Below are 27,213 nucleotides of genomic sequence, written 5' to 3'. Positions count from 1 at the left end.
TAACTGCAGTCTGACACTAACTGAGGTCAAATATTTTCCCTAAATTCTTGTTTCAACATTCTGGCAGTTGACTTGTTGAATGTTGACATTATGAACATGTTGACATCACAAATCAACATGATGTCTATAAACCCGCATTAAGGTTTAGGTTTATAGAAGTGGAGATGTAGCCCATAGCAACCTATCAGATTTTAGCTATTATTTTCTAGTAGGTGCTAGATAAATGATATGTAAAATCTGATTGATTGCTATTGTGACACCCTATCAGGGCTGCTACAGATGTGTTATAGACTTTTGTGCCCTTTCCCCCCTACGAAATGCAGCTTGACTGAAGGCTTTGTGACATGCAGTAAGGAGAGGGTTGGCACAGAGACACTGCTGGTTCAGTGAGAGTCACATGGGTGGAAGCTGGCATGTGCTGGGTCAGTTAACTGCCAGATTTAAAAAAACGTTGCTGTGGGGTGAGGCAGCCATCTGGAAGAGTGAGACCCAGATTCCAGTGAACACAGAGGCAGCGGACACAGCTGTTTCCCTCCCAGCATAGGCAAGAATGTAGGTGCCTCCTTTTCAGAGCAACAGCAGGTGAGCAACACAGGGAACGGGTAACACTTTTCTAATTCAGCTCCTGTGAAAGGAAACAGTAGGATACCCTTGGCAGAGCTATGCCAATCAGAAAGTAGAGTAACTAGCTAGCTCAGGGAGCAGTCAGCCCGATGCAGCTAACAGCAGCTCATTGACACCCAGAAAAGCTGTGAGCCTCTCAGCTACAGTATTAATTGTTATTGTGACGAGACTAAGCTACTTTTACAAGGCTAATAAACAGGCAGCAAATCAGAGCAGACACTTCTAGCTGCATACAGCTCAAACAGCCATTTTCTGCTGGCACAGAGAACATACAGCGGCACAGTAAAGATGAATAATAATAATATTTATTAGTGATGAGCGGGTTCGGATCCTCGGGATCCGACCCGCCTGAACTTCACCTTTTTTTTACACGGGTCCGAGCGACTCGGATCCTCCCACCTTGCTCGGTTAACCCGAGCGCGCCCGAACGTCATCATCCCGCTGTCGGATTCTCGCGAGATTCGGATTCTATATAAGGAGCCGCGCGTCGCCGCCATTTTCACACGTGCATTGAGATTGATAGGGAGAGGACGTGGCTGGCGTCCTCTCCGTTATATTAGAAAAGAACAGAGTAAACTGAGTGACTTAGTTATGTGGGGACGGGGAAAAGCTGTTAGGGAGTACAGTGCAGGGTTTACCACCAGTGAGTTAGTTTAATCCTTTGTTTCTCTGCCTTAAAAAAAACGCTCCACCATATCTGTGCTCACTCTGGCCCTCATTCCGAGTTGTTCGCTCGCAAGGCGATTTTAGCAGTATTGCACACGCTAAGCCGCCGCCTACTGGGAGTGAATCTTAGCTTCTTAAAATTGCGAACGAAAGATTCGCAATATTGCGATTACATATCTCGTAGCAGTTTCAGAGTAGCTTCAGACTTACTCGGCATCTGCGATCAGTTCAGTGCTTATCGTTCCTGGTTTGACGTCACAAACACACCCAGCGTTCGCCCAGACACTCCTCCGTTTCTCCAGCCACTCCCGCGTTTTTTCCGGAAACGGTAGCGTTTTTTCCCACACGCCCATAAAATGGCCTGTTTCCGCCCAGTAACACCCATTTCCTGTCAATCACACTACGATCGCCTGAGCGAAGAAAAAGCGGTGAGTAAAAATCCAAACTTTATAGCAAATTTACTTGGCGCAGTCGCAGTGCGGACATTGCGCATGCGCACTAAGCGGAAAAACGCTGCGATGCGAAGAAATTTTCCGAGCGAACGACTCGGAATGACCTCCTCAGTGTGCTGCACTGCTGCATGATATATCTGTGCTGAGTGCACTGCTCACACTGCCTAATTGTGGGGACTGGGGAGCAGCCAGTTATAGCAGGAGTACAGTGCACAGTATTGCTGACAGTGACCACCAGTCCAGTATACGTTTGTCTGCCTGAAAAACACTCCTGTGGTGTTTTTTTTTTCTTCATACTAGTTTAGCAGTCTGCTGACAGTGTCGACCAGGTCCGTTATATACAGTATATTATATATATAAGCAGTATGGTAGGCCACGGCTGTACCTACCTCTGTGTCGTCAGTGCACTCGTCGTCCATAAGTAATATAATACTATACTTACTATCCATCCATCTACATTGTATTGTATACCTACCTGTGGTGTTTTTTTTTTCTTCATACTAGTTTAGCAGTCTGCTGACAGTGTCCACCAGGTCCGTTATATATAGTATATTATATATATAAGCAGTACGGTAGGCCACGGCTGTACCTACCTCTGTGTCGTCAGTGCACTCGTCCTCCATAAGTAATATAATACTATACTTACTATCCATCCATCTACATTGTATTGTATACCTACCTGTGGTGGTTTTTTTTTTTCTTCATACTAGTTTAGCAGTCTGCTGACAGTGTCCACCAGGTTCGTTATATACAGTATATTATATATATAAGTAGTACGGTAGGCCACGGCTGTACCTACCTCTGTGTCGTCAGTGCACTCGTCCTCCATAAGTAATATAATACTATACTTACTATCCATCCATCTACATTGTATTGTATACCTACCTGTGGTGTTTTTTTTTTTCTTCATACTAGTTTAGCAGTCTGCTGACAGTGTCCACCAGGTCCGTTATATACAGTATATTATATATATAAGTAGTACGGTAGGCCACGGCTGTACCTACCTCTGTGTCGTCAGTGCACTCGTCCTCCATAAGTAATATAATACTATACTTACTATCCATCCATCTAAATTGTATTGTATACCTACCTGTGGTGTTTTTTTTTCTTCATACTAGTTTAGCAGTCTGCTGACAGTGTCCACCAGGTCCGTTATATACAGTATATTATATATATAAGCAGTACGGTAGGCCACGGCTGTACCTACCTCTGTGTCGTCAGTGCACTCGTCCTCCATAAGTAATATAATACTATACTTACTATCCATCCATCTACATTGTATTGTATACCTACCTGTGGTGTTTTTTTTTTCTTCATACTAGTTTAGCAGTCTGCTGACAGTGTCCACCAGGTCCGTTATATATAGTATATTATATATATAAGCAGTACGGTAGGCCACGGCTGTACCTACCTCTGTGTCGTCAGTGCACTCGTCCTCCATAAGTAATATAATACTATACTTACTATCCATCCATCTACATTGTATTGTATACCTACCTGTGGTGGGTTTTTTTTCTTCATACTAGTTTAGCAGTCTGCTGACAGTGTCCACCAGGTCCGTTATATACAGTATATTATATATATAAGTAGTACGGTAGGCCACGGCTGTACCTACCTCTGTGTCGTCAGTGCACTCGTCCTCCATAAGTAATATAATACTATACTTACTATCCATCCATCTAAATTGTATTGTATACCTACCTGTGGTGTTTTTTTTTTCTTCATACTAGTTTAGCAGTCTGCTGACAGTGTCCACCAGGTACGTTATATACAGTATATTATATATATAAGCAGTACGGTAGGCCGCGGCTGTACCTACCTCTGTGTCGTCAGTGCACTCATCGTCCATAAGTAATATAATACTATACTTACTATCCATCCATCTACATTGTATTGTATACCTACCTGTGGTGTTTTTTTTTTTTCTTCATACTAGTTTAGCAGTCTGCTGACAGTGTCCACCAGGTCCGTTATATTTAGTATATTATATATATAAGCAGTACGGTAGGCCACGGCTGTACCTACCTCTGTGTCGTCAGTGCACTCGTCCTCCATAAGTAATATAATACTATACTTACTATCCATCCATCTACATTGTATTGTATACCTACCTGTGGTGGGTTTTTTTTTCTTCATACTAGTTTAGCAGTCTGCTGACAGTGTCCACCAGGTCCGTTATATACAGTATATTATATATATAAGTAGTACGGTAGGCCACGGCTGTACCTACCTCTGTGTCGTCAGTGCACTCGTCCTCCATAAGTAATATAATACTATACTTACTATCCATCCATCTACATTGTATTGTATACCTACCTGTGGTGTTTTTTTTTTTCTTCATACTAGTTTAGCAGTCTGCTGACAGTGTCCACCAGGTCCGTTATATACAGTATATTATATATATAAGCAGTACGGTAGGCCACGGCTGTACCTGCCTCTGTGTCGTCAGTGCACTCATCGTCCATAAGTAATATAATACTATACTTACTATCCATCCGTCTACATTGTATTGTATACCTACCTGTGGAGGTTTTTATTTCTTCACACTAGTTTAGCAGTCTGCTGACAGTGTCCACCAGGTCCGTTATATACAGTATATTATATATATAAGCAGTACGGTAGGCCACGGCTGTACCTACCTCTGTGTCGTCAGTGCACTCGTCGTCCATAAGTAATATAATACTATACTTACTATCCATCCATCTACATTGTATTGTATACCTACCTGTGGTGTTTTTTTTTTCTTCATTCCTTTTTAGCAGTCTGCTGACAGTGTCCACCAGGTCCGTTATATACAGTATATTATATATATAAGCAGTACGGTAGGCCACGGCTGTACCTACCTCTGTGTCGTCAGTGCACTCGTCCTTCATAAATAATATAATACTATACTTACTATCCATCCATCTACATTGTATACCTGTGGTGGCTTTTAGTTGTGCGCATTAAAATATGGAGAACAAAAATGTGGAGGTTAAAAAAATAGGGAAAGATCAAGATCCACTTCCACCTCGTGCTGAAGCTGCTGCCACTAGTCATGGCCAAGACGATGAAATGCCATCAACGTCGTCTGCCAAGGCCGATGCCCAATGTCATAGTACAGAGCATGTAAAATCCAAAACACAAAAGATCAGTAAAAAAATGACCCAAAAATCAAAATTAAAAGCGTCTGAGGAGAAGCGTAAACTTGCCAATATGCCATTTACGACACGGAGTGGCAAGGAACGGCTGAGGCCCTGGCCTATGTTCATGGCTAGTGGTTCAGCTTCACATGAGGATGGAAGCACTCATCCTCTCGCTAGAAAAAAGAAAAGACTTGCGGCAAAAGCACAGCAAAGAACTGTGCGTTCTTCGAAATCACAAATCCCAAAGGAGAGTCCAATTGTGTCGGTTGCGATGCCTGACCTTCCCAACACTGGACGGGAAGAGCTTGCGCCTCTTTTTTTCTTTGCGTCATGTGCTGTTTGGGGAGTATTTTTTGGAAGGGCCATCCTGCGTGACACTGCAGTGCCACTCCTAGATGGGCCAGGTGTTTGTGTCGGCCACTAGGGTCGCTTAGCTTAGTCACACAACGACTTTGGTGCAGCTCTTTTTTTCTTTGCATCATGTGCTGTTTGGGGACTATTTTTTTAAGTGCCATCCTGCCTGACACTGCAGTGCCACTCCTAGATGGGCCAGGTGTTTGTGTCGGCCACTAGGGTCGCTTAGCTTAGCTTAGTCGTCACACAGCTACCTCATTGCGCCTCTTTTTTTCTTTGCGTCATGTGCTGTTTGGGGAGGGGAGTATTTTTTGGAAGGGCCATCCTGCGTGACACTGCAGTGACACTCCTAGATGGGCCAGGTGTTTGTGTCGGCCACTAGGGTCGCTTAGCTTAGTCGTCACACAGCTACCTCATTGCGCCTCTTTTTTTCTTTGCGCCAGTGCTGTTTGGGGAGTATTTTTTGGAAGGGCCATCCTGCGTGACACTGCAGTGCCACTCCTAGATGGGCCAGGTGTTTGTGTCGGCCACTTGGGTCGCTTAGCTTAGTCACACAACGACTTTGGTGCAGCTCTTTTTTTCTTTGCATCATGTGCTGTTTGGGGACTATTTTTTTAAGTGCCATCCTGTCTGACACTGCAGTGCCACTCCTAGATGGGCCAGGTGTTTGTGTCGGCCACTTGTGTCGCTTAGCTTAGTCACACAGCGACCTTGGTGCGCCTCTTTTTTTCTTTGCATCATGTGCTGTTTGGGGACTATTTTTTTGAAGTGCCATCCTGCCTGACACTGCAGTGCCACTCCTAGATGGGCCAGGTGTTTGTATCTGCCACTTGTGTCGCTTAGCTTAGCCATCCAGCGACCTCGGTGCAAATTTTAGGACTAAAAATAATATTGTGAGGTGTGAGGTGTTCAGAATAGACTGAAAATGAGTGGAAATTATGGTTATTGAGGTTAATAATACTATGGGATCAAAATGACCCCCAAATTCTATGATTTAAGCTGTTTTTTAGGGTTTTTTGAAAAAAACACCCGAATCCAAAACACACCCGAATCCGACAAAAAAAATTCGGTGAGGTTTTACCAAAACGCGTTCGAACCCAAAACACGGCCACGGAACCGAACCCAAAACCAAAACATAAAGGTGTAAACAAAGTCAGGATCCAGTTCTTCAGGGACAGACACCCTTTTATCATATATTTTCAGAGTTTACAAAGAGTGCCTGGAATGAGATGAGCTAAAGAAAATATCTATGACCCAGTAGAGCGGTGTGACACAGACATTATTACAGCAACAGCTCTGAATCCTTAGTTTACCTAGAGCACACATACTGTAGTTGCTATTATTTCACTAGAGCTGTAGACTAATGGAGGAGATTGCAACAGGGAACTGCAGATGTTTAATGGAAGAAAGAGCAGCAATAACTTCTGAATATACAGTACTAGACCAATTTCAATCTCTGCTATCCTCTTCTTACTACATCACTTCAGAACTGCAAATAACTAATTCTAAGAGATTATTAACCTACTGGCAAGTGCACCAACGAGCTCAGAACTGATGAACTATACAATTCTAGCATACGGGGCCTCAAGGTTTATGTAATTATATATCACTGTATTGTATCATGTGAAGGATTGTTTAAAGCTAAAAAGGGCCATAGTTTGATGAACTAGATTAACTGTAAAACACAGTTAGCTATAACTTTGTTGGCTTACTAAAGCAGAAGGTAAAAGTGTTGCATTGTATTGTTATACTTATAAACTGAAAACTCTTGAAATTGAGTCCAATTGCTTAGTGTAAGATTTAGAAACCTGTTTAAAAGACTGTTAAAACTGGGTAAAGTCAACAGAGTGAGACTTTATCTGGAGATACCAGTCTGTCTGTCACAGTACACCTTGTTACCTCTGTGAAGAAACAGTGAACCAGTGTCAAACATACCAATCAGTTCTGGAAAGGGGTAAATCCGATACCCCACACTAACACCATACTTACCTGGGTGTTACACTATGGGCAACATATCCACTTCTATGAACCTCACCTTAGTAAATATACCCGTTAGTGTCCAGTAAACACTTGGTTGTGAGAAATTATCGATTGATATTATTAATAATAGAGGCCAAAAGAGAGATTGGGAAGAACAAACAGAAATGCAGTTTATGGATGCAGAGCACGAATATGTTACTTTCTAAATACTCTGTAACTGACTATCACATAGATGTATACAAAAGATATATACTACAGTATACAGTATTTACCTATCAGCTTGGCTGTGATACATTTCCTATATGCAGTATTGTACTACACATAGGGGTCATTCAGATCTGATTGCTGCTGTGCGTTTTGACACAGCGGGTGATCAGATCAGAACTGCGCATGCGTATGCACCGCAATGCGCAGGTGCGTTGGACAGCTACAACGGGCATTGGCGGTCAGCGACGGGATGGTGGAAAGGATCCATTTGCACGGGCATACGCAAGGAGATAGACAGGAATAGGCCATTTGTGGGTGGCAACTGACCGTTTTCAGGGAGAGTCCGGAACAACGCAGGCGGGCTCAAGCATTTTCAGGAATGGTGTGTGAGGTCAGCTCCGGCCCCGATTGCAGGGCAGCAAAAAATGCAGCCCAGTGATCAGATCTGAATGACCCCCATAGTGTTGAGAGACAAATATGTACAAAGATTAGTATGTGTCACAGACAAAACATGCAGGGGTTAGACTAAATATAGAGAGATTAGATTAACAGTACAGTAACTTGTAAGTGGTTGATAAGTTGAAGTAAAACAGCTAATACAGTGGTTGGTATATACAGTCAATAAAATAGTTACTGCAGACAGATAGATATATATATATATATATATATATATATATACATACACTGCTCAAAAAAATAAAGAATACACTAAAATAACACATCCTAGATCTGAATGAATGAAATATTCTTATTAAATACTTTGTTTTTTACATAGTTGAATGTGCTGACAACAAAATCACACAAAAATTATCAATGGAAATCAAATTTATGAACCCATGGAGGTCTGGATTTGGAGTCACCCTCAATATTAAAGTGGAAAAACACACTACAGGCTGATCCAACTTTGATGTAATGTCCTTAAAACAAGTCAAAATGAGGCTCAGTAGTGTGTGTGGCCTCCACGTGCCTCTATGACCTCCCTACAACCCACACAAGTGGCTCAGGTAGTGCAGCTAATCCAGGATGGCACATCAATGTGAGCTGTGGCAAGAAGGTTTGCTGTGTCTGTCAGCGTAGTGTCCAGCGCATGGAGGCGCTACCAGGAGACAGGCCAGTACATCAGGAGATGTGGAGGAGGCCGTAGGAGGGCAACAACCCAGCAGCAGGACCACTACCTCCGCCTTTGTGCAAGGAGGAACAGGAGGAACACTGCCAAAGCCCTGCAAAATGACCTCCATCAAGCCACAAATGTGCATGTGTCTACTCAAATGATCAGAAACAGACTCAATGAGGATGGTATGAGGGCCTGACGTCCACAGGTGGGGGTTGTGCTTACAGCCCAACACCGTGCAGGATGTTTGGCATTTGCCAGAGAACACCAAGATTGGCAAATTCGCCACTGGCGCCCTGTGCTCTTCACAGATGAAACAGGTTCTCACTGAGCACATATGACAGACGTGACAGAGTCTGGAAACAACAATTGTTACCTGACGAAGGAAATAAAATTCCGAAACGTTGTAAGCAGACTTGGGGTTCCCAGTCGTTTTCTGAGTGAGTCCGTGAGTGCCGCCTGTAACTTTGTGATATTTTCCATTAACAAGAGGAGGGCACCCGGCATTGTGCTTTGTTGATTGATTGGAGTGCCGGATACTGTTTGCTATATATATATATATATATATATATGAGAGAGAGAGCGATGTCTCTCTATATGCATTGGTGCCACTTTAAAATTTTGTTATGGTGTCCACAAAGATGTAGCTACTCCATTAATTTGAGCTCTCTTAACATAGAATTTATAGATGAAGTACATTACTGTCATCTTCTGGAAGAGTGTTATACATTTTAATTAGAGATGTGCACCGGACACTTTTTCGGGTTTTGTGTTTTGGTTTTGGATCTGGATCTCCTTTCATGTTTTGGATCTGGATTGGTTTTGCCAAAACCAGCCTTTCGGGTTTTGGTTTTGGATCTGGATTTTTTTTTAAAAACCCATAAAAACAGCTAAAATCACAGAATTTGTGTTTTTTTTTTTTTGTTCCTACAGTATTATTAAACTCAATAACATTAATTTCCACTCATTTTCAGTCTATTCTGAACACCTCACACCTCATAATATTGTTTTTAGGCCAAAAGGTTGCACCGAGGTAGCTGGATGACTAAGCTAAGCGACACAAGTGGGCGGCACAAACACCTGGCCCAACTAGAAGTGGCACCGTAGTGGCAGACAGGATGTCAATTTTAAAAACTAGGCCCCAAGGAGCACATAATGCAAAGAAAAAAAAGAGGTGCAAGATGGAATTGTCGTTGAGCCCTCTCACCCAATCTTATTTTGTTTAAACAGGACATGTACAGTTAATAAACCCATCATCTCAGCAACAGGTGAGCCCCCTGGAAAAAGCTTGCCAACTTCTCCGAATCAAAGCTAGCAACAAACATACCACCTCCATATTTAATGACTTTTCACATTAGGAGAAGAGGCAAGAGGAAGAGGACAGTGTCAAGAAGGTGATTAAAAATTAGAGAGGCACGTGCAATCAGGAACAACGCACAGTCTTTCACCCCCACTCCTATCTTGGTGTGGAACAGAAAGGACTTTAACCAAGCAAATGTATAATTACCACATTACTGGACTGTTATGAGCCACGGCTGTGGCTCATTCCTGTTTTGCAGTTTTGTTCTGTATTTCATGTTATACTTCTGTTTATGTTCCCCGTGGGTGTCATGGGGTGCTCGGAGCTCACCCTTAAGGAGGGGATACTGTTATGAACCACAGGTAGTGGTTCATTCCTATTTTATGTTTATAAAGTTGTCTTGCATGCCAGGATTTCCTGTTGCTCTGTTTTAGAATACTCTTGTCTGCTGCCGCTGGTGAGTCTGTGTAATTGCAGCTTGTTCCCTTGTGTTCAGCCTCACCTGGCTGCTAATTGCATCTGGTCAGTTTGGAATCTTGCAACAAGGCAGCTGCATGGGATTATTAATTAGGCCTCTCTGTTATATGCTGGCTGTTTGCAATTCACAGATGCTGGTGATATTCCTGGGTTTTCAGTCTGCTTGAGTTCTGAGCTTGGTTCCTGCTAGTTCCTGAGCTTCCTGTGTCGATTCCTGTGTCAGTCCCTGTGTCGATTCCTATGTCTGATCCCGTGTCCTGCCGTGAGGTGTTCCTGTCCTGAGGTCCAGTACCTTTGCCTGTGCAAGTTTCTGGCTTCTTGGTGTCCACCGGTCTGTCGTTTGGGATTCTGCCTGTCCTCCAGTTCTGAGAGTCTGTGTCAGCAGCATTGGGAGTTCCTGTCCGTTTGCCAGTATTCGTACCGGTTCCGTGAGTAGCGGCACGGCCGCGTCCGTTGGCTTAGGCCGCTGTATTCCCTTATTATTTCTGTCACTGGTGTTTTGCAGAGGGTTCTGCTTATGCTGTCACCGCCGGTACACAAAAGTATTGTCGGCGTGTGGTCAGCATTTCCTTTGTTGTTCTTTTCCTTTGGCGGCAAGCCGCACATACTTTGGCTTTAGGTTTGTTAGTAGCCCCTGGCCTTGTTGTTTAGTCAGAGGGCCCCTTGTTATCACCCTGTCTCGGTTCACTCTTTGTCTCTCATTAAGACCTGAGGGGGCATCGAAGTTGGGCAGACGTAATCCGCCCTTCAAACGCGGCTGCCATGGGCTCAAGCAACCATAGTCTCGCAAGAGTGTACTGACAGCACGGGTGAGACAACGGAGATAGGGCGCCAGGGGCTATTCCCTTTCCATTCCCCTTTCCCAGCATTCCGTCCTGGTGCTCTGGACTCGCTTCATAACATCTCCCTTGTTCAGAGCACCAGGAACCTAACATTATCACCAGCCGTACCACAAAAAAAGAAATAAAACTTTTTTTTCTTTTTTGGCCCAGTCCAGTGTCTAGTCTAGAATCCAGTCCTGTCTAGATTTCAGTGTGTTAGAATCCAGTCCGGTGTTAGAATCCAGTCCGGTGTTAGAATCCAGTCCGGTGTTAGAATCCAGTCCAGTGTTAGAATCCAGTCTTGTCTAGAATCCGGTGTTTAGAATCCAGTCCGGTGTTTAGAATCCAGTCCGGTGTTTAGAATCCAGTCCGGTGTTTAGAATCCAGTCCGGTGTTAAAAAAAAAAAAAAAAAAAAAGTCTTGTTTTGTTTAGCAAAATTTTGCCTTGCCTTGCCTTGCCTTGCCTTGTCTTGCCTTGTCTTGCCTTGTCTAGTTTTAAATCCTCCTATGTCTACTATGCAAGCCCTGCAGGCATCTCTCGCAGCCCTGAACTCTGTATTCAGTGCTTTGAGACCAGAGCGACTAGAAGTTTTGCAGCAATCCCTAAAGCAACTGCAAAACCTTCTGACTAAAATCTTGCTCATTTTGCCAGAAGTCGTTGAGAGTACATCTATCTCTAAAGAGACTCTTGCTCACAGTATGGTGACAAGAGAATCCTCTGGTTTAATTGAAGAGAAAAGGTTTAAAAGTTTTCTGCGGCCCAGGCTCTCAGAAGAGGAGCGTCTGCGTCGCAGAAACTTAAACTTATGCCTATATTGTGGGGGTTTAGGCCATTATCTGCAGACCTGTGGGTTGCGCAAGCCAAAGTGTGGTGACGAGTCTTGCCCTCTGGCCAAGTTGAGTCATGATACAAGACCTACTCCTGTCTCTACTGTGGCAGAGGTACTTGTCACACAACCCACACAAAAAGGCTCTCTGTCCTATAATTGGGGTCCTTGGGCAAGGGAGCCCCATTATAGATTCAGGAATCAAAAGAGAATGTTTCTCTCCTCTCTTGAGGTTCCTGTGAAAGCGGAGTTGCAAGTCCCTGGAGTGGTGCCCGATGCTCAGGGTCCTGGAGTGGTGCCCGATGCTTAGGGTCCTGGAGTGGTGCCCGATGCTCAGGGTCCTGGAGTGGTGCCCGATGCTCAGGGTCCTGGAGTGGTGCCCGATGCTCAGGGTCCTGGAGTGGTGCCCGTAGCCCAGGGTCCTGGAGTGGTGCCCGTAGCCCAGGGTCCTGGAGTGGTGCCCGTAGCCCAGGGTCCTGGAGTGGTGCCCGTAGCCCAGGGTCCTGGAGTGGTGCCCGTAGCCCAGGGTCCTGGAGTGGTGCCCGTAGCCCAGGGTCCTGGAGCGGTGCCCGTAGCCCAGGGTCCTGGAGCGGTGCCCGATGCCCAGAGTGCTGGAGCGGTACCCGATGCCCAGAGTGCTGGAGCGGTACCCGGTGCCCAGAGTGCTGGAGCGGTACCCGATGCCCAGAGTGCTGGAGCGGTACCCGATGCCCAGAGTGCTGGAGCGGTACCCGATGCCCAGAGTGCTGGAGCGGTACCCGATGCCCAGAGTGCTGGAGCGGTACCCGATGCCCAGAGTGTTGGAGCGGTACCCGATGCCCTAGCTTATAGAGGGACATCAAATATTATAGTTCAGGTGTCCATACCGGAAGGGGCCTCAGAAGCTGTTACCCCAGGTAGGGACTTGAAAAGCGCAACCCAAGAAAGGGTCTCTAAAACCATAGTTTTTGAGGGGAACTCGAGAAGCAAAACCCCAGAAGGGATCTTTGAAGTAATATCCCCAAGTGGGGTCTCGAGAGACGCAGCCCCAAAGAAGGGTCTAGAAGTCGCTTCCCCAGGAAAGAACTTAAGAAGCATAGCATTAGTGGAGGATCTGAACGTTATTGCTTCAGCAAAAGTCCCGGAAGTCATAGTCCCGGGAGAACTTTCGATAATTATCGACTCAGAGAGGGAGGCCGATGGCCCGATCCCAGTCAGGGAGGCCAACGGCCCGGTCCCAGTAAAAGAATCCGAGGTGCTGGCCCCAGCGGGGTTCCCGGAGGCCACTGCCCCAGCGGGGTTCCCGGAGGCCACTGCCCCAGCGGGGTTCCCGGAGGCCACTGCCCCGGGTGGGGTTCAGAAAGTCACTGCCCCGGGTGGGGTTCAGAAAGTCACTGCCCCGGGTGGGGTTCAGAAAGTCACTGCCCCGGGTGGGGTTCAGAAAGTCACTGCCCCGGGTGGGGTTCAGAAAGTCACTGCCCCGGGTGGGGTTCAGAAAGTCACTGCCCCGGGTGGGGTTCAGAAAGTCACTGCCCCGGGTGGGGTTCAGAAAGTCACTGCCCCGGGTGGGGTTCAGAAAGTCACTGCCCCGGGTGGGGTTCAGAGAGTCTCAGCCTCGAGTAAGGTCAATAGTGACCAGGTCCTAGCAAAGCACTCCAGTCAGTCAGATGAGAAGGAAACAGATCCTGACTCTGATATCTCAACATCCATAATCTTTGATGGGGACTTAGCCCAATTTTTGACACTTTACAAACACTATTACATTATTATGTTGTCTAGACCATTTCTGGGCATCACTTCAGAGAACATTGTGCTTTATCTGATTTATTCTTTTAGAGGAGAGCCTTTTGAGTGGGCGACCAGCCTAATGAAAGCTGAAGATCCCATTCTTCAGGATCCCCTAGCATTCAGTGATGCAATTATTAAAAGATATGGTTCCAAAGAAATTGGTTCAGGTTCCTCTAGGTCACCCGTCTTATATACTGAGAGTCCACCAAATACTGTAAACTCAGCACAAGAGTCTCAGCCCGTTGTTTTGACTGCAGGATGTGCTTTTCTGACTTCTTCTAATAATAGTACTTTACCAGAAAGTTCAGCTCCCAAGGGTAAGAGACCTGTCTCTGATTTGAACGCAGCCTTGCTGGGTGGTACCATCAGTTCAGACAATGTGTGGGGAATTACCTTGGTCAGACCTAAAGAGCTTTGTATAAAGAAGAAGAAGAAGAAAAAGAAATAATTTTTGACTCTTGCCTTGATAAAAAAAAAAAAGTTTTTTTTGTTTTTTCCCCTTGTCTTGTGTCCAGTGGCCACCATCAAGGGGAGGGCACTGTTACAAGTTGTTGCTACAGCTTGTTTTTGTTTTCTTGTCTGTTAGACCAGTGTGTCAGGTTTTTTTTTTTTTGTATCCCTTGTTCTGGATAGTCTGAATTTTGGGGTCTTTTGACCCCTCCTCAAGGGGGGGGGGGTAATGTTATGAGCCACGGCTGTGGCTCATTCCTGTTTTGCAGTTTTGTTCTGTATTTCATGTTATACTTCTGTTTATGTTCCCCGTGGGTGTCATGGGGTGCTCGGAGCTCACCCTTAAGGAGGGGATACTGTTATGAACCACAGGTAGTGGTTCATTCCTATTTTATGTTTATAAAGTTGTCTTGCATGCCAGGATTTCCTGTTGCTCTGTTTTAGAATACTCTTGTCTGCTGCTGCTGGTGAGTCTGTGTAATTGCAGCTTGTTCCCTTGTGTTCAGCCTCACCTGGCTGCTAATTGCATCTGGTCAGTTTGGAATCTTGCAACAAGGCAGCTGCATGGGATTATTAATTAGGCCTCTCTGTTATATGCTGGCTGTTTGCAATTCACAGATGCTGGTGATATTCCTGGGTTTTCAGTCTGCTTGAGTTCTGAGCTTGGTTCCTGCTAGTTCCTGAGCTTCCTGTGTCGATTCCTGTGTCAGTCCCTGTGTCGATTCCTATGTCTGATCCCGTGTCCTGCCGTGAGGTGTTCCTGTCCTGAGGTCCAGTACCTTTGCCTGTGCAAGTTTCTGGCTTCTTGGTGTCCACCGGTCTGTCGTTTGGGATTCTGCCTGTCCTCCAGTTCTGAGAGTCTGTGTCAGCAGCATTGGGAGTTCCTGTCCGTTTGCCAGTATTCGTACCGGTTCCGTGAGTAGCGGCACGGCCGCGTCCGTTGGCTTAGGCCGCTGTATTCCCTTATTATTTCTGTCACTGGTGTTTTGCAGAGGGTTCTGCTTATGCTGTCACCGCCGGTACACAAAAGTATTGTCGGCGTGTGGTCAGCATTTCCTTTGTTGTTCTTTTCCTTTGGCGGCAAGCCGCACATACTTTGGCTTTAGGTTTGTTAGTAGCCCCTGGCCTTGTTGTTTAGTCAGAGGGCCCCTTGTTATCACCCTGTCTCGGTTCACTCTTTGTCTCTCATTAAGACCTGAGGGGGCATCGAAGTTGGGCAGACGTAATCCGCCCTTCAAACGCGGCTGCCATGGGCTCAAGCAACCATAGTCTCGCAAGAGTGTACTGACAGCACGGGTGAGACAACGGAGATAGGGCGCCAGGGGCTATTCCCTTTCCATTCCCCTTTCCCAGCATTCCGTCCTGGTGCTCTGGACTCGCTTCATAACATCTCCCTTGTTCTGAGCACCAGGAACCTAACACTGGACATTACAATACTGATGGGTAAACTAGGGGCCAAAGCCTCCGTATTTGTGCCACCTTCTCCATTTTCAGGGATTACGATAATCTCAGAATTAATGCTGGGATGTAAATAAACTGGTTTATACCAGTGGATCAAGACTGGATATTTTCCCCTTTATGGAGTCTGGAGACTTATTTTGTGAAAATCTTGTGGGTTTCTTTTTTTCCATTTTGTAATTGCATTTTTATTGACATATTTTGTGGCAGGTGCCTTATTTTCATTTTTCACAGCTCCCAGTTACACGCATGTGAGCATACCCATGTGTCTTGTTTATTTTATTCATATTTTATTTTTAAATAAAGCAGCCCCTTAGATGTTTTAGCAGCCCCTCATGAGCCCCCACAGCAGCCCCGGATCGGGCAAGTTGAGTTCAGGTGGGTTTGGTGCAGTACTAAGCAGGACTGTGCAGTTAATTTTTTGTTACTGAGTCCCTGCCTTAGTGGAGCTTACAACTCTAGTCGAAACTTATTTCATATTACAAGTAGGACTGTGGGAGGAAGCAATGCTAACCTCTGTGCCACCAGCATGCCTCGGCCTGGCTAGCCAGAGAGCTTCCTGGCTGTAAGCCACCATGAGACTCCATACTTGGCCCTTAGTCAGTAATTGTTTGTGCCTCACAGGAGCTCCTGGTCCATCTAGTGCTGCAGTGCAATGGAAAGCTGATGCAATGCAAGAACACTGAAACACCATTTAACACTGCAAGGTCTTGCGATAACCCTACGCAGCCCTTGCATTGTACAATTATTAAAGAGAAAACATTTACAAAATAAAGGAAAAGAGCCCAGTACAACACATGTGTATCTTGTAAATAATCCCAAAACGTGGAACATTAATAAATCAAAATTAAAGTTGACTAATTTGAGCCATTCATTTGAGTCCCTTAAATGAAATAATTAAGAAGAACCTCTCTAATTCTGGGTACACAGTGCACACTAGAAGTATATCTACTAGAGATAAGCAGGTTCAGATATGGCAACCCTGGAATTATATGGCAGACATATAGACATAGGTGTGTTTGGAAAATCTAGTTTTCTCCAGCAGTTGCTAGAGAAAATGAAGTATGAGATGTTGCCATGTCACGTTCTGCTGGATTATGATTCTGACTCTTCTGAGTCTGACTGACTTTGGCCACAAATGTGGACTCTCCCCACATTATTGGAAAACACTTGAAATTTCCATTTCCACCTTTGCGGCTATATGTTTTCACAAATCTGGTTGTGATGTTGAAGCTTGTTTCATATTCTGCTCTAGGCTTTAGTTTAAACCTTGGATCAAGTACAGCAGCACCCTTGGAATTATACGGCAGTGCCTTTTGACTTATACAGCATATAGGCAGCACCCCTGGACTTATACAGCAGATGGGCAACACCCCTGGATTTATACAGCAGAGGCAGCACCCCTGGAGAATTACACAGCACAGCAAACAGAAGGCAGCACCCCTGGACTTAAACGGCAGTGGTGCAGCACCCCATGACTGATAGGGCAGAGGGGCAGCACCCCATATAGGGCAGCACTCCTGGAATGAGGAGGCAGACAAAGAAAAGATGTGCAAGATGGAATCATCCTTGGTCCCACCCACCAACCCTTATGTTGTATAACCAGGACATGCAGCCTCTAACAAACCAATCATTTCAAGGACAGGGTATACCATACAACTGTGGCTGAAATGATTGGTTTGTTTGAGCCCCCACCAAAAAAGAAGCAATTACTTTCTCCTTGCACAAACTGGCTCTACAGAGGCAAGATGTCATCCTCATCCTCCGATTCCTCACCCCCTTTTATTGTTTACATCCTCATTCTCCAGAGAAATGATTCCACACTGAAGAGGTGGATTTTGTGGTATTTTTCCCAGGCATGACAATTGCCTTTTTCATCCCATAGACTGTCTGAACAACTGTCTTCACTGGTGCCTTATTCAAAAAACAACATCACCATCAGAATCCTCATCATCAACATCCTCCTCAGCACCAGCTACATCAATATCCTCCTCATCCTGGTGTACTTCTACAGTGACATCCTCAATCTCAATATCAGCAATTACACTGGTGGTGCTCCTTCCACCACTTGGAGAGGGCATGCAAATGGTGGTAGGAGCATCCTCTTCCCATACAGTGTTGTTAAGGTCAGGCCTAGACATCGCAACCGCAGACACACTTGGACTCTCCTTGGGGATTATTGATATCTTTGAACGCACAGTTGTTTCCTGTGCTTTAACAAGCTTTATTTATTTTAATTTTTCAAGAGGCAGGAGGGCTTCCACCTTCATGAGAAGCTGAACCACTAGGCATAAACATAGGCCAATTACATATTGCCAATTTTACGTTTCTCATCAGATAATTTCTTTTTTTTTTTAATTATTAATTTTTGTTTCTTGGATTTTACATGCCCTCTATGACACTGGGCAACGGTCTTAGCAGACAATGTTGATGGAAGTGCATGGTCAATGTCATGACTGGTGGCAGCAGCTTCAGCAATAGTACTAGGAAGTGGTTCCTAATCTTTCTCAATTTTTTTTTCTCCAAATTTTTGTTTTCCATTTTACATGACAGCGCACATTTATTATTACAGCACACAGAACAGTGCCTCTTTATTTTTACAGCAAACAGAACTGTGTGCCTTTATTTTTACAGCACCCCTGTAGTTTTGCAACATACAGTAAAGGGCCACAGCATTCCTTTTTTTTTACAGCACCCCTGTATTTTTATAGCATACAGAACAGGGCCACAGCACTCCTTTATTTTTACAGCATACAGTACAGGGCCACAGCATTCCTTTATTTTTACAGCACCCCTGTAATTTTATAGCATACAGAGCAGGGCCACAGTGGTCCTTTATTTTTACAGCACCCCTTTATTTTTACTGCATACATTACAGGGCCACAGCGTTCCATTATTTTTACAGCACCCAACAGGACCACAGCGCTCCTTTATTTTTACAGCTCCCATGTAGTTTTACAGCATACAAGATAGGGCCACAGCGTTTATTTATTTTTACAGCACCCCTGTATTTTTACAGCATACAGGACAGGGCAACAGTGTTCCTTTATTTTTACAGCTCCCGACAGGGCCACAGTGTTCCTTTATTTTTACAGCACCCCTGTATTTTAGCAGCATATAGGACAGGGCCACAGCGTATCTTTATTTTTACAGCACCCTTGTATTTTTACAGCATACAGGAAAGGGCCACAGTGTTCCTTCAATTTTACAGCACCTGACAGGGTCACAGCACTCCTTTAGTTTTACAGGACCCCTTTATTTTTACAGTACACAGAACAGTGCCCCTATACAGCACAGAACTGCAGCACTCCTGTACAGAACCCAAACAGCACAGGACACCCCAGGGCAGCACCCATGTACAGCACAGGACAGCAGCACCCCTAACAGCACAGGACAGCAGCACCCATAACAGCACAGGACAGCAGCACCGATCCCAAACAGCACAAGACAGCACTCCAGAACAGCACTCCTGTACAGCACAGGACAGCAGCACCCCTAACAACACAGTACACCAGCACAGGACACCACCCCAGAACCGCACAGGACAGCATCATCTCTAAAAGCACAGTACACCAGCACAGGACACCACCCCAGAACAGCACAGGACAGCGTGCTGCTCTGTATGCTACCACACACAGACAGATGTCTCCCTCTCTCACTGTCCATGTCCAGAGTTAAAATGGTGACACTTGGCTCCAAAATCCGCAAGATCTGACAGCGGGATGATGACGTTTTGCCTCGATCTGGGATCCGAGTCTGGTGGGAAGTCTAGGATCCTGAAGCCCGGGGGGTTCGGATCTCAGAGATCCGATCCCGCTCATCACTAATTTTAATTTTCCCAAATCTACTAGAAAAGAATATGTTTTATTACATTGAGGTCTCACCTTTAAAATCAGTTATGATAAACACTTTCTCACAGTGTGGTAACTAGACATTTTAGCGCTGTGTGCAAGAAACGGCATCGGTGCACCCCTTATTTAAAATAGGGCCAGTGCGCGCTGGAGGTGCATGCCAGAAATATAGGGGCGTAGCTTCAAGGGGAAGGGGTGTGACCATAAAATAATACCAATTCACAATAAATAATGCCAATGCCTAGTAAAACCAATGCACAGTAGTCTCCATTATTCAAATGATGCCACATAGTAGTGCCACTATTCCAGGTAGAGCCCATTTTACACATTACAGCATATGCGTTGTGCGCAGTGCCAGATACATATAACCCCAGTGCCAGGTACACATATTTCCCCAGCACCAGGTACACATATATCCCCAGTTCCAGATACATATATGCCCCTAAAGCCAGGTACACATATATCCCCAGTGCCAGGTACACATATGCACCCAGTGCCAGATACACATATGCCCCCAGTGCCAGATACATATATGCCCCACATTTGCCAGATACACATACTGTATACCCCCAGTGCCAAGTACACATATGCCCCCCAGTGCCAGATACACATATACCCCCAGTGCCAGGTACACATATGCCCCCAGTGCCAGGCACACATATGCCCCCAGTGCCAGCTACACATATACCTCCAGTGCCAGGTACACATATACCCCCAGTGACAGGTACACATGTACCGCAGTGCAAGGTACACATATACCCCCAGCGCCAGGTGCATATATGTCCCAGTGCAGGTACACATATAACCCCAGTGCCAGGTACACATATGCCTCTAGTGCCAGGTACACATATGCCCCCAGTGCCAGATACACATATATCCTCAGTGCAAGGTACACATATACCCCCAGTGCCAGATACACATATGCCCCCAACCCCAGCAGTTTTGCTTACCACCTCCTGCCACCGGTGAGAGGGTCCGAGAGCTGGTGGTGACCACGTCCATGTGTGGGGCAGGAAGCGATCACGAAATCCATTACAAGCCATGTGCTGCCGCCGGAGAGGAGCAGCTCCAGGGGAAGGGGAGTAGGAGGAAGGAGGGGGACTCGGGAACCGCAGCAGCGCAATGTCATTGGTGGCAGCACCACTGCAGATTTCCCTTTCCTTCACTTTGGCTGGCCATGATCGCTCCCTCCCTGCTCCTGGCCAGAGCAGGGAGGGAGTGATCGCGGCCAGCCAATTTGAAGGCGAAGGACAGCTGCAGCAATAACATTGCACTGCTGTGGCTCCTGTGTCCTCCTCCCTCCTCCTCCTCCCCTGCCCCGGGCCCGGAGCTGCTCCTCTCCTCTACGGAGTCCGGCGGCAGCACACACACACAGGCGGCTTGTAATGAGTCACTGTGACGTTGGCCCCGCAGCAAGTATACAATATGGGTGGTTGGTGGACTGCCTGTGCACACAGCATGATGTGTCAATATATCTGCAGATACATCGGCCATTGTCTGTGATGTAGGCTGACGTTCACAGACATATCGCTAGTACACACCTGCTGGCATGTCCACAATACAGTATATTAGCCCTTCAATTGAATTGCTAGCTGGCAGAAAGGGACAGTCTACTAACTGCTTCTTATGATCTAGTAGAATCGTGGCAATAAGTTTGTAGATTGACCCTTTCCGTAGCCAGTACATTGTCACCTGTTCTTTCTACAGTACATTGTTTGGCACTAATTCCACTCTGAGCTGGGTGCAAGGGAGGTGTGCCCTTAAGACTGGCACCCTAAGCCTCCAAGTCCCAAAGCAATTACTATCCTTTATCCACTATAGTTACTGTATGCTCCTATTTTAAGGTAACCATACTCCATGTTAGTCAAGGCAGCAACATAAGCTTTAGCAAAGGCTTCAGGGCAGTGTCAGACTGGGGCATGAAGATTCCATTGGAGGAATGTAGTGATAGGGGCCCATGCTTAGGGATGTGGCCATCCACAACAGAGTCTTAGCTAATGAAAAGAGATTGTATGACTTGGGCCCCTTTTAGAAATATTATAGTAAATACTGCTAGTGCATGCATGACAATGTAGCAGATTAATAACAGCAATACACTGTAGTGAATACACCACAGTCATGTGCGGTAAAATGTAACTTCTGTTTAATGTGTAATTCAAGTGCACAGTATAAAACCTGATCCCTACAGGAGAGGGTGTTCCCACAGGCAGTGGGGCCCATTGGTGGTTTCTTATGTGCACCTATCGGCCAGTCCGAACCTGCCTCAGCATAAGCATTTTGTTTATACAGTTGATATAAACTCTGGGAGATTCCCTCAGAATTTTAGTTATTTTTACACTTCTCAGCCTATTCATTGAAACATTGCTCTAACATTTATATAACAGCCTCTCTCCACTCCCATTCCTGTTTAGGGGCATTTAGTGTACCAGGAAAAATCTTTCACTTATGGTTTTCTTTCACATCCTCAAGGATTTCTGTGGAAATCAATTGTTTCTAGAGATGAGCGGGTTTGGTTCTCAGAGAACCAAACCCCCCAAACTTCACAATCCCATCCGGGAACGGAGTATGGCTTGGGACTTCCCGCCAGACTCAGATCTCAGAACGAGGCAAAATGTCATGATCCCGCTGTCGAATTCTTGCGGGTTTTGGATTCCATATAAACAGCCATTCGTTGCTGCCATTTTCGCTCCGGACTTGGAGAGTGAGGGAGACAGACCTCTGTCTCTGTCTGTGGGTGGTGGCATTGGGTGGGGTCAGTGTGTGCTCTCTAGGGGTGCTGTCATGGTGGTCACTGGTGTTTCATGTGCTGTTGGGGGTGCTGCAGCTGTACATGGATGTTGCTGTCCTGGCTGTCACTGTGCTGTACGGGGGCACTGTCCTCCTGTATGCTGTGAAAATACAGAGGTGCTGGCCCTATCTTGTGTGCTGTAAAAATTCAGGAGTGCAGTAAAAATAAATGTACACTGGCCCTGTCTTGTATGCTGTAAAAATTCAGGGGTGCTGTAAAAATAAATGTACACTGGCCCTGTCTTGTATTCTATAAAAATTCAGGGGTGCAGTGAAAATAAATGTACACTGGCCCTGTCTTGTATGATGTAAAAACTCAGGGGTGCAGTGAAAATAAATGTACACTGGCCCTGTCTTGTATACTGTAAAAATTCAGGGGTGCAGTGAAAATAAATGTACACTGACCGTGTCTTGTATGCTGTAAAAATTCAGGGGTGCAGTGAAACTAAATATACACTGGCCCTGTCTTGTATGCTGTAAAAATACAGGGAGGCAGTGAAAATAAGTGTATACTTGCCCTGTCTTGTATGCTGTAAACATTCAGGGGTGCAGTGAAAATAAATGTAAACTGGTACTGTCCTGTATGTTGTAAAAATACAGGGGTACATTGAATATAAAGGGGTGCTGGCCCTGTCTTGTATGCTGTAAAATTACAGGGGTGTTGTGAAAATACAGGGGTGCTGGCACTGCCCTATATGCTGTAAAAATACAGGGGTGTTGTGAAAATAAATGTACACTGGCCCTTTCCTGTATGCTGTAAAAACACAGGGGTGCTGTGAAAATAAATGTACACTGGCCCTGTCCTGTGTGCTGTAAAAATTCGGGAGTGCAGTGAAAATACATTTACACTGGCCCTATCTTGTATGCTGTAGAAATTCAGGGGTTCAGTGAAAATAAACGTACCTTGGCCCTGTCTTGTATACTGTAAAAATTCATGGGTGCAGTGAAAATAAATGTACACTGGCCCTGTCTTGTATGCTGAAAAAATTCAGGGGTGCTGTGAAAATAAATGTACCTTGGCCCTGTCTTGTATACTGTAAAAATTCATGGGTGCAGTGAAAATAAATGTACACTGGCCCTGTACTGTATTCTGTAAAAATTCAGCGGTGCAGTGAAAATAAATGTACACTCACCCTTTCTTGTATGCTATAAAAATTCAGGGTTGCAGTGAAAATAAATGTACACTGGCACTGTCCTGTATGCTGTAAAAATACAGGCATGCCATGAATATAAAGGGGTGCTGGCCCTGTCTTGTATGTTGTAAAATTACAGGGGTGTTGTGAAAATACAGGGGTGCTGGCACTGTCCAATATGCTTTAAAAAAACAGGGGTGCTATGAAAATAAATATACACTGGCCCTGTCTTGTATGCTGTAAAAATACAGGGTGCTGTTAAAATAAATGTACACTGGCCCTGGTCTGTATGATGTAAAAATACAAGTGTGCTGTTAAAATAAATGTAAACTTGCGCTCTCCTGTATGTTGTAAAAATACAGGGGTGCATTGAATATAAAGGGGTGCTGGCCCTGTCTTGTATGCTGTAAAATTACAGGGGTGTTGTGAAAATATAGGGTTGCTGGCACTGTACTGTTTGCGGTAAAAATACAGGGGTGCTGTGAAAATAAATGTACACTGGCCCCGTCTTGTATGCTGCAAAAATTCAGGGATGCTGTGAAAATAAAGGGGCACTGTCCTGTGTAATGTAATAATAAAGGGGTGCTGTCCTATGAAATGGAGAAAAAAAATTTGGATAAAAAATAGTGAAAGATCAGGAACTACTTCCATTTCCTAGTACTAGTGCTGAAGCTGCTGCTGCTGCCACCATTCATGACATTGATGATGCAATTCCATCAATGTCGTCTGCTAAGTCCGATGCCCAATGTTATAGAGGGCATGTAAATACAAGATGCAAAAATTAAGAAAAAAAACAACAACAAAGCTTGTTAAAGTACAGAAAAAAAACAACTGTGCGTTCAGAGATATCACAAATCCCCAAGGAAAGTCAAAATGTGTCCGTGGTTGCTATGTTTAGGCCTGACCTTCCCAAGACTGTATGGGAAGAGGAAGCTCCTACCACCATTTTCACACCCCCTGCAAGTGCTGGGAGGAGCATCACCAATCCAGTTTCTGATATTGAGATTGAGGATGTTGCTGTAGAAGTACCCCAGGATGAGGAGGATGTTGATGTAGCTGGCGCTGAGGGGGAAGTTGATGATGAGGATTCTGATGGTGTTGTGGTTTGTTTGAATAAGGCACCAGTGGAGACAGTTGTTTGTGGGATGAGAAAGCCCAATGTCATGCCTGGGCAAAGTACCATCTGTTGCCTTTGTCAATCTATAATAAGTAGGGGTAAGGATTTTAACCACTAGAAAAATCCTCCCTTATATGTCACCTGCAGCGCGTTCATCAAGTCATTGTCAACTTTGAGTAATAGCGTAAGCAGTCGACTGACACCTAAATGATGTGGTTTGTTTGAATATTATTTCTCTGTGAGGATGAGGATAAGGGTATAAACACTGAAGAGGGGGTTTCTGAGGATGAGCACATCTTGCCTCTGAAGAGCCAGTTTGTACAAGGAGAGATTAATTTCTTCTTTTTTGCTGGGGGCCCAAACAAAGCAATAATTTCAGCCACAGTCGTGTGGCAGACCCTGTCGCTGAAATGATTGGTTTGTGCATGTCCTGTTTATACAACATAAGGGTGGGTGGGATGGCCCAAGCACAATTCCATCTTGCACGTCTTTTTTTTGTCTGCCACATCATTCCAGCGGTACTGCCCTATATGGGGTGCTGCACCTCTGCCCTATTAGTCCAGGGGTGCTGTTGCCTGTCTACTGTGCTGTTTAATTATCCAGGGGTGCTGTCTATGCTGTATAAGTCCAGGGGTGCTGCCTATCTGCTATTTAAGTCCAGAGGTGCTGCCGTGTAATTCCAGGAGTGCTGCAGTACTTGATCATAGTTTTAAATTAAAGCCTAGAGCAAAATATGAAACAAGCATCACCATCACAAACAGATTTGTGAAAACATATAGCTGCAAAGGTGGACATGGAAATTGCAATTTTGACAAAGTGCTGATGAGATATCAATACTTGGGTATTAGTAATTTCCGGGCAGTCCATGGACCAAGATGTAAGGAGAGGGGTAAGCGGGTCCTTATCAGTGGAGTCAAGAAGTAGTTTGTATAGGAAGGCTGTTTTATATGCTCCATTATGTAAAGTCAGGAAGAGTGGGAGTAAAGGGTCTGGGTGAGAGAGTGAAAGGATAGGTGATTTAATGGTGTCAACATAATGTCGAGCTTGTAGGTACATGTAGAAGTTGGAGTGTGGGATATCGTAGGTCTCATGTATGGAGGTAAAGGGGAGTATTCGCCCTCCAGGATCAAATAATTTGGTGGCAAGGTCTAGGCATTTAGTGCTCCAGTTTGAGAAGGAAGAGTTATGCAATGAAGGTGGAAAGTTAGGGTTACCCCAGAGAGGGATGTAAGGTGAGATTGTATGATTTCTATTCAGGAGTTTATTTATACGTATCCAGGCATCATAAGATCCTCTAAATAAAATGTGATTGAGAATGTGGTGTGGGAGGAGTCACAGGGGGGTATGCAATAGAGCGCTAGGTGAGAATGGGGAGAAAATAGCATCATCTAGAGAGCGATCTGTGTATGTAGATTTATTAAAAAGCCAGTCCGAGATGTACCTGAAATTAATTGACAAGTGATAGAGGGTGAAATCCGGGATGCCCAGTCCTCCCAGTCTAGTCGGATGCGTTAGCTTGGATAGTCTCATCCTGGGTCTTTTACCGGTCCACAGAAATGAGGAGATCAGTGAATTTAACATTTGTACATCCGACTTTGGCAGGGGGGAAGGTATCATTTGAAGACAATAAAAGATTTTAGGAAAAATTATAGTTTTAATTACAGCAGCTCTACCTAGTAGAGATAGGGGGAGTTTTGTCCATGAATTTAGTTGGGTTTTAATTTTGGAGTATAGGGGGAAGAAGTTCGCTTTATAGATCTGAAGGGGATCACGTGTGATAAGGATACCCAAATATTTGATATGGGAGGACTGGATTGTGAATTGTGCTAAAGCGGGGTCAGCGGCCAAGGACGGTGCCAGAGGTGTGATGGGGAGGATTTCAGATTTGTGGATATTAATCTTGTACCCGGAAGTTGGACCAAAGGAGGATATAATGTCTATGATTACGGGTATAGAAATTAAAGGGTTGGACACGAAAAGCAACATGTCAGCTGCGTAGAGAGCAAGTTTCAATTCAGTATTTGCGAGAGGGATACCTGTGAAATCAGTAGATGCCCGAAGAGCAAGTGCTAGGGGTTCTAGGGCGATGGCAAAGAGGAGAGGGGAAAGAGGACAACCTTGTCGTGTACCTTTTTTGATTGGGAAGGGAGGAGATAAGTAGCCATTACAGGCAATTTGGGATGAGGAGTTGGTATATAAAGTCCGAATGAAGGATATATACTGGTCAGGGATTTTAAATTTGGTCATGGTGTCAAATAGATGTGGCCAATGGACTAGATCAAAGGCCTTTTCGGCGTCAATCGATAGAATGAGATTGGGGGAGTCAGTAGACGTCACAGGGGATAGCTTTTGGGTAGCCGCCATAACTTTGCGGACATTGCGTACTGAGTGTCTGCCTTTAATGAAGCCGGTCTGGTCCTGATGGATTATATGGTGGAGAAGGGGGTTGAGACGTTCTGCCAAAATCTTGGTAAGGATTTTATAATCACAATTCAGTAGTGAAATGGGGCGATAAGAGCCAGGATTGGAGAGGTCTCTGCCCGATTTAGGAATCACTTTGATGATGGCAGAATTAAAGTATTCAGGGATACTTTGGTTGATCAAAATATGATTAAAAACCGATTCAAGAACCGGGGTTAATGTATCAATAAAAAAATCTATAGAATTCCCCAGAAAATCCATCAGGACCAGGAGCCTTGGCAGGTT

The 27,213-nt window shown here is 45.0% G+C and overlaps 1 long non-coding RNA gene across 1 annotated transcript in view; it reads left to right on the top strand.

The window, feature by feature from the left end:
- Window positions 1-464: 464 nt before the first annotated feature.
- The window catches only part of LOC134970123 (uncharacterized), a 53,394-nt gene continuing 26,645 nt past the window's right edge, over window positions 465-27,213 (top strand). The window contains exon 1 of the long non-coding RNA XR_010189678.1: window positions 465-582. This is a non-coding gene — a long non-coding RNA (uncharacterized LOC134970123). The remainder of the gene's footprint in view (window positions 583-27,213) is intronic.

This window comes from Pseudophryne corroboree, chromosome 11, assembly GCF_028390025.1.
Source record: "Pseudophryne corroboree isolate aPseCor3 chromosome 11, aPseCor3.hap2, whole genome shotgun sequence".
Lineage (NCBI taxonomy): Eukaryota > Metazoa > Chordata > Amphibia > Anura > Myobatrachidae > Pseudophryne > Pseudophryne corroboree.
Note: the sequence above shows the minus strand (reverse complement) of the source record. Positions and strands in the feature narration are given on the sequence as shown.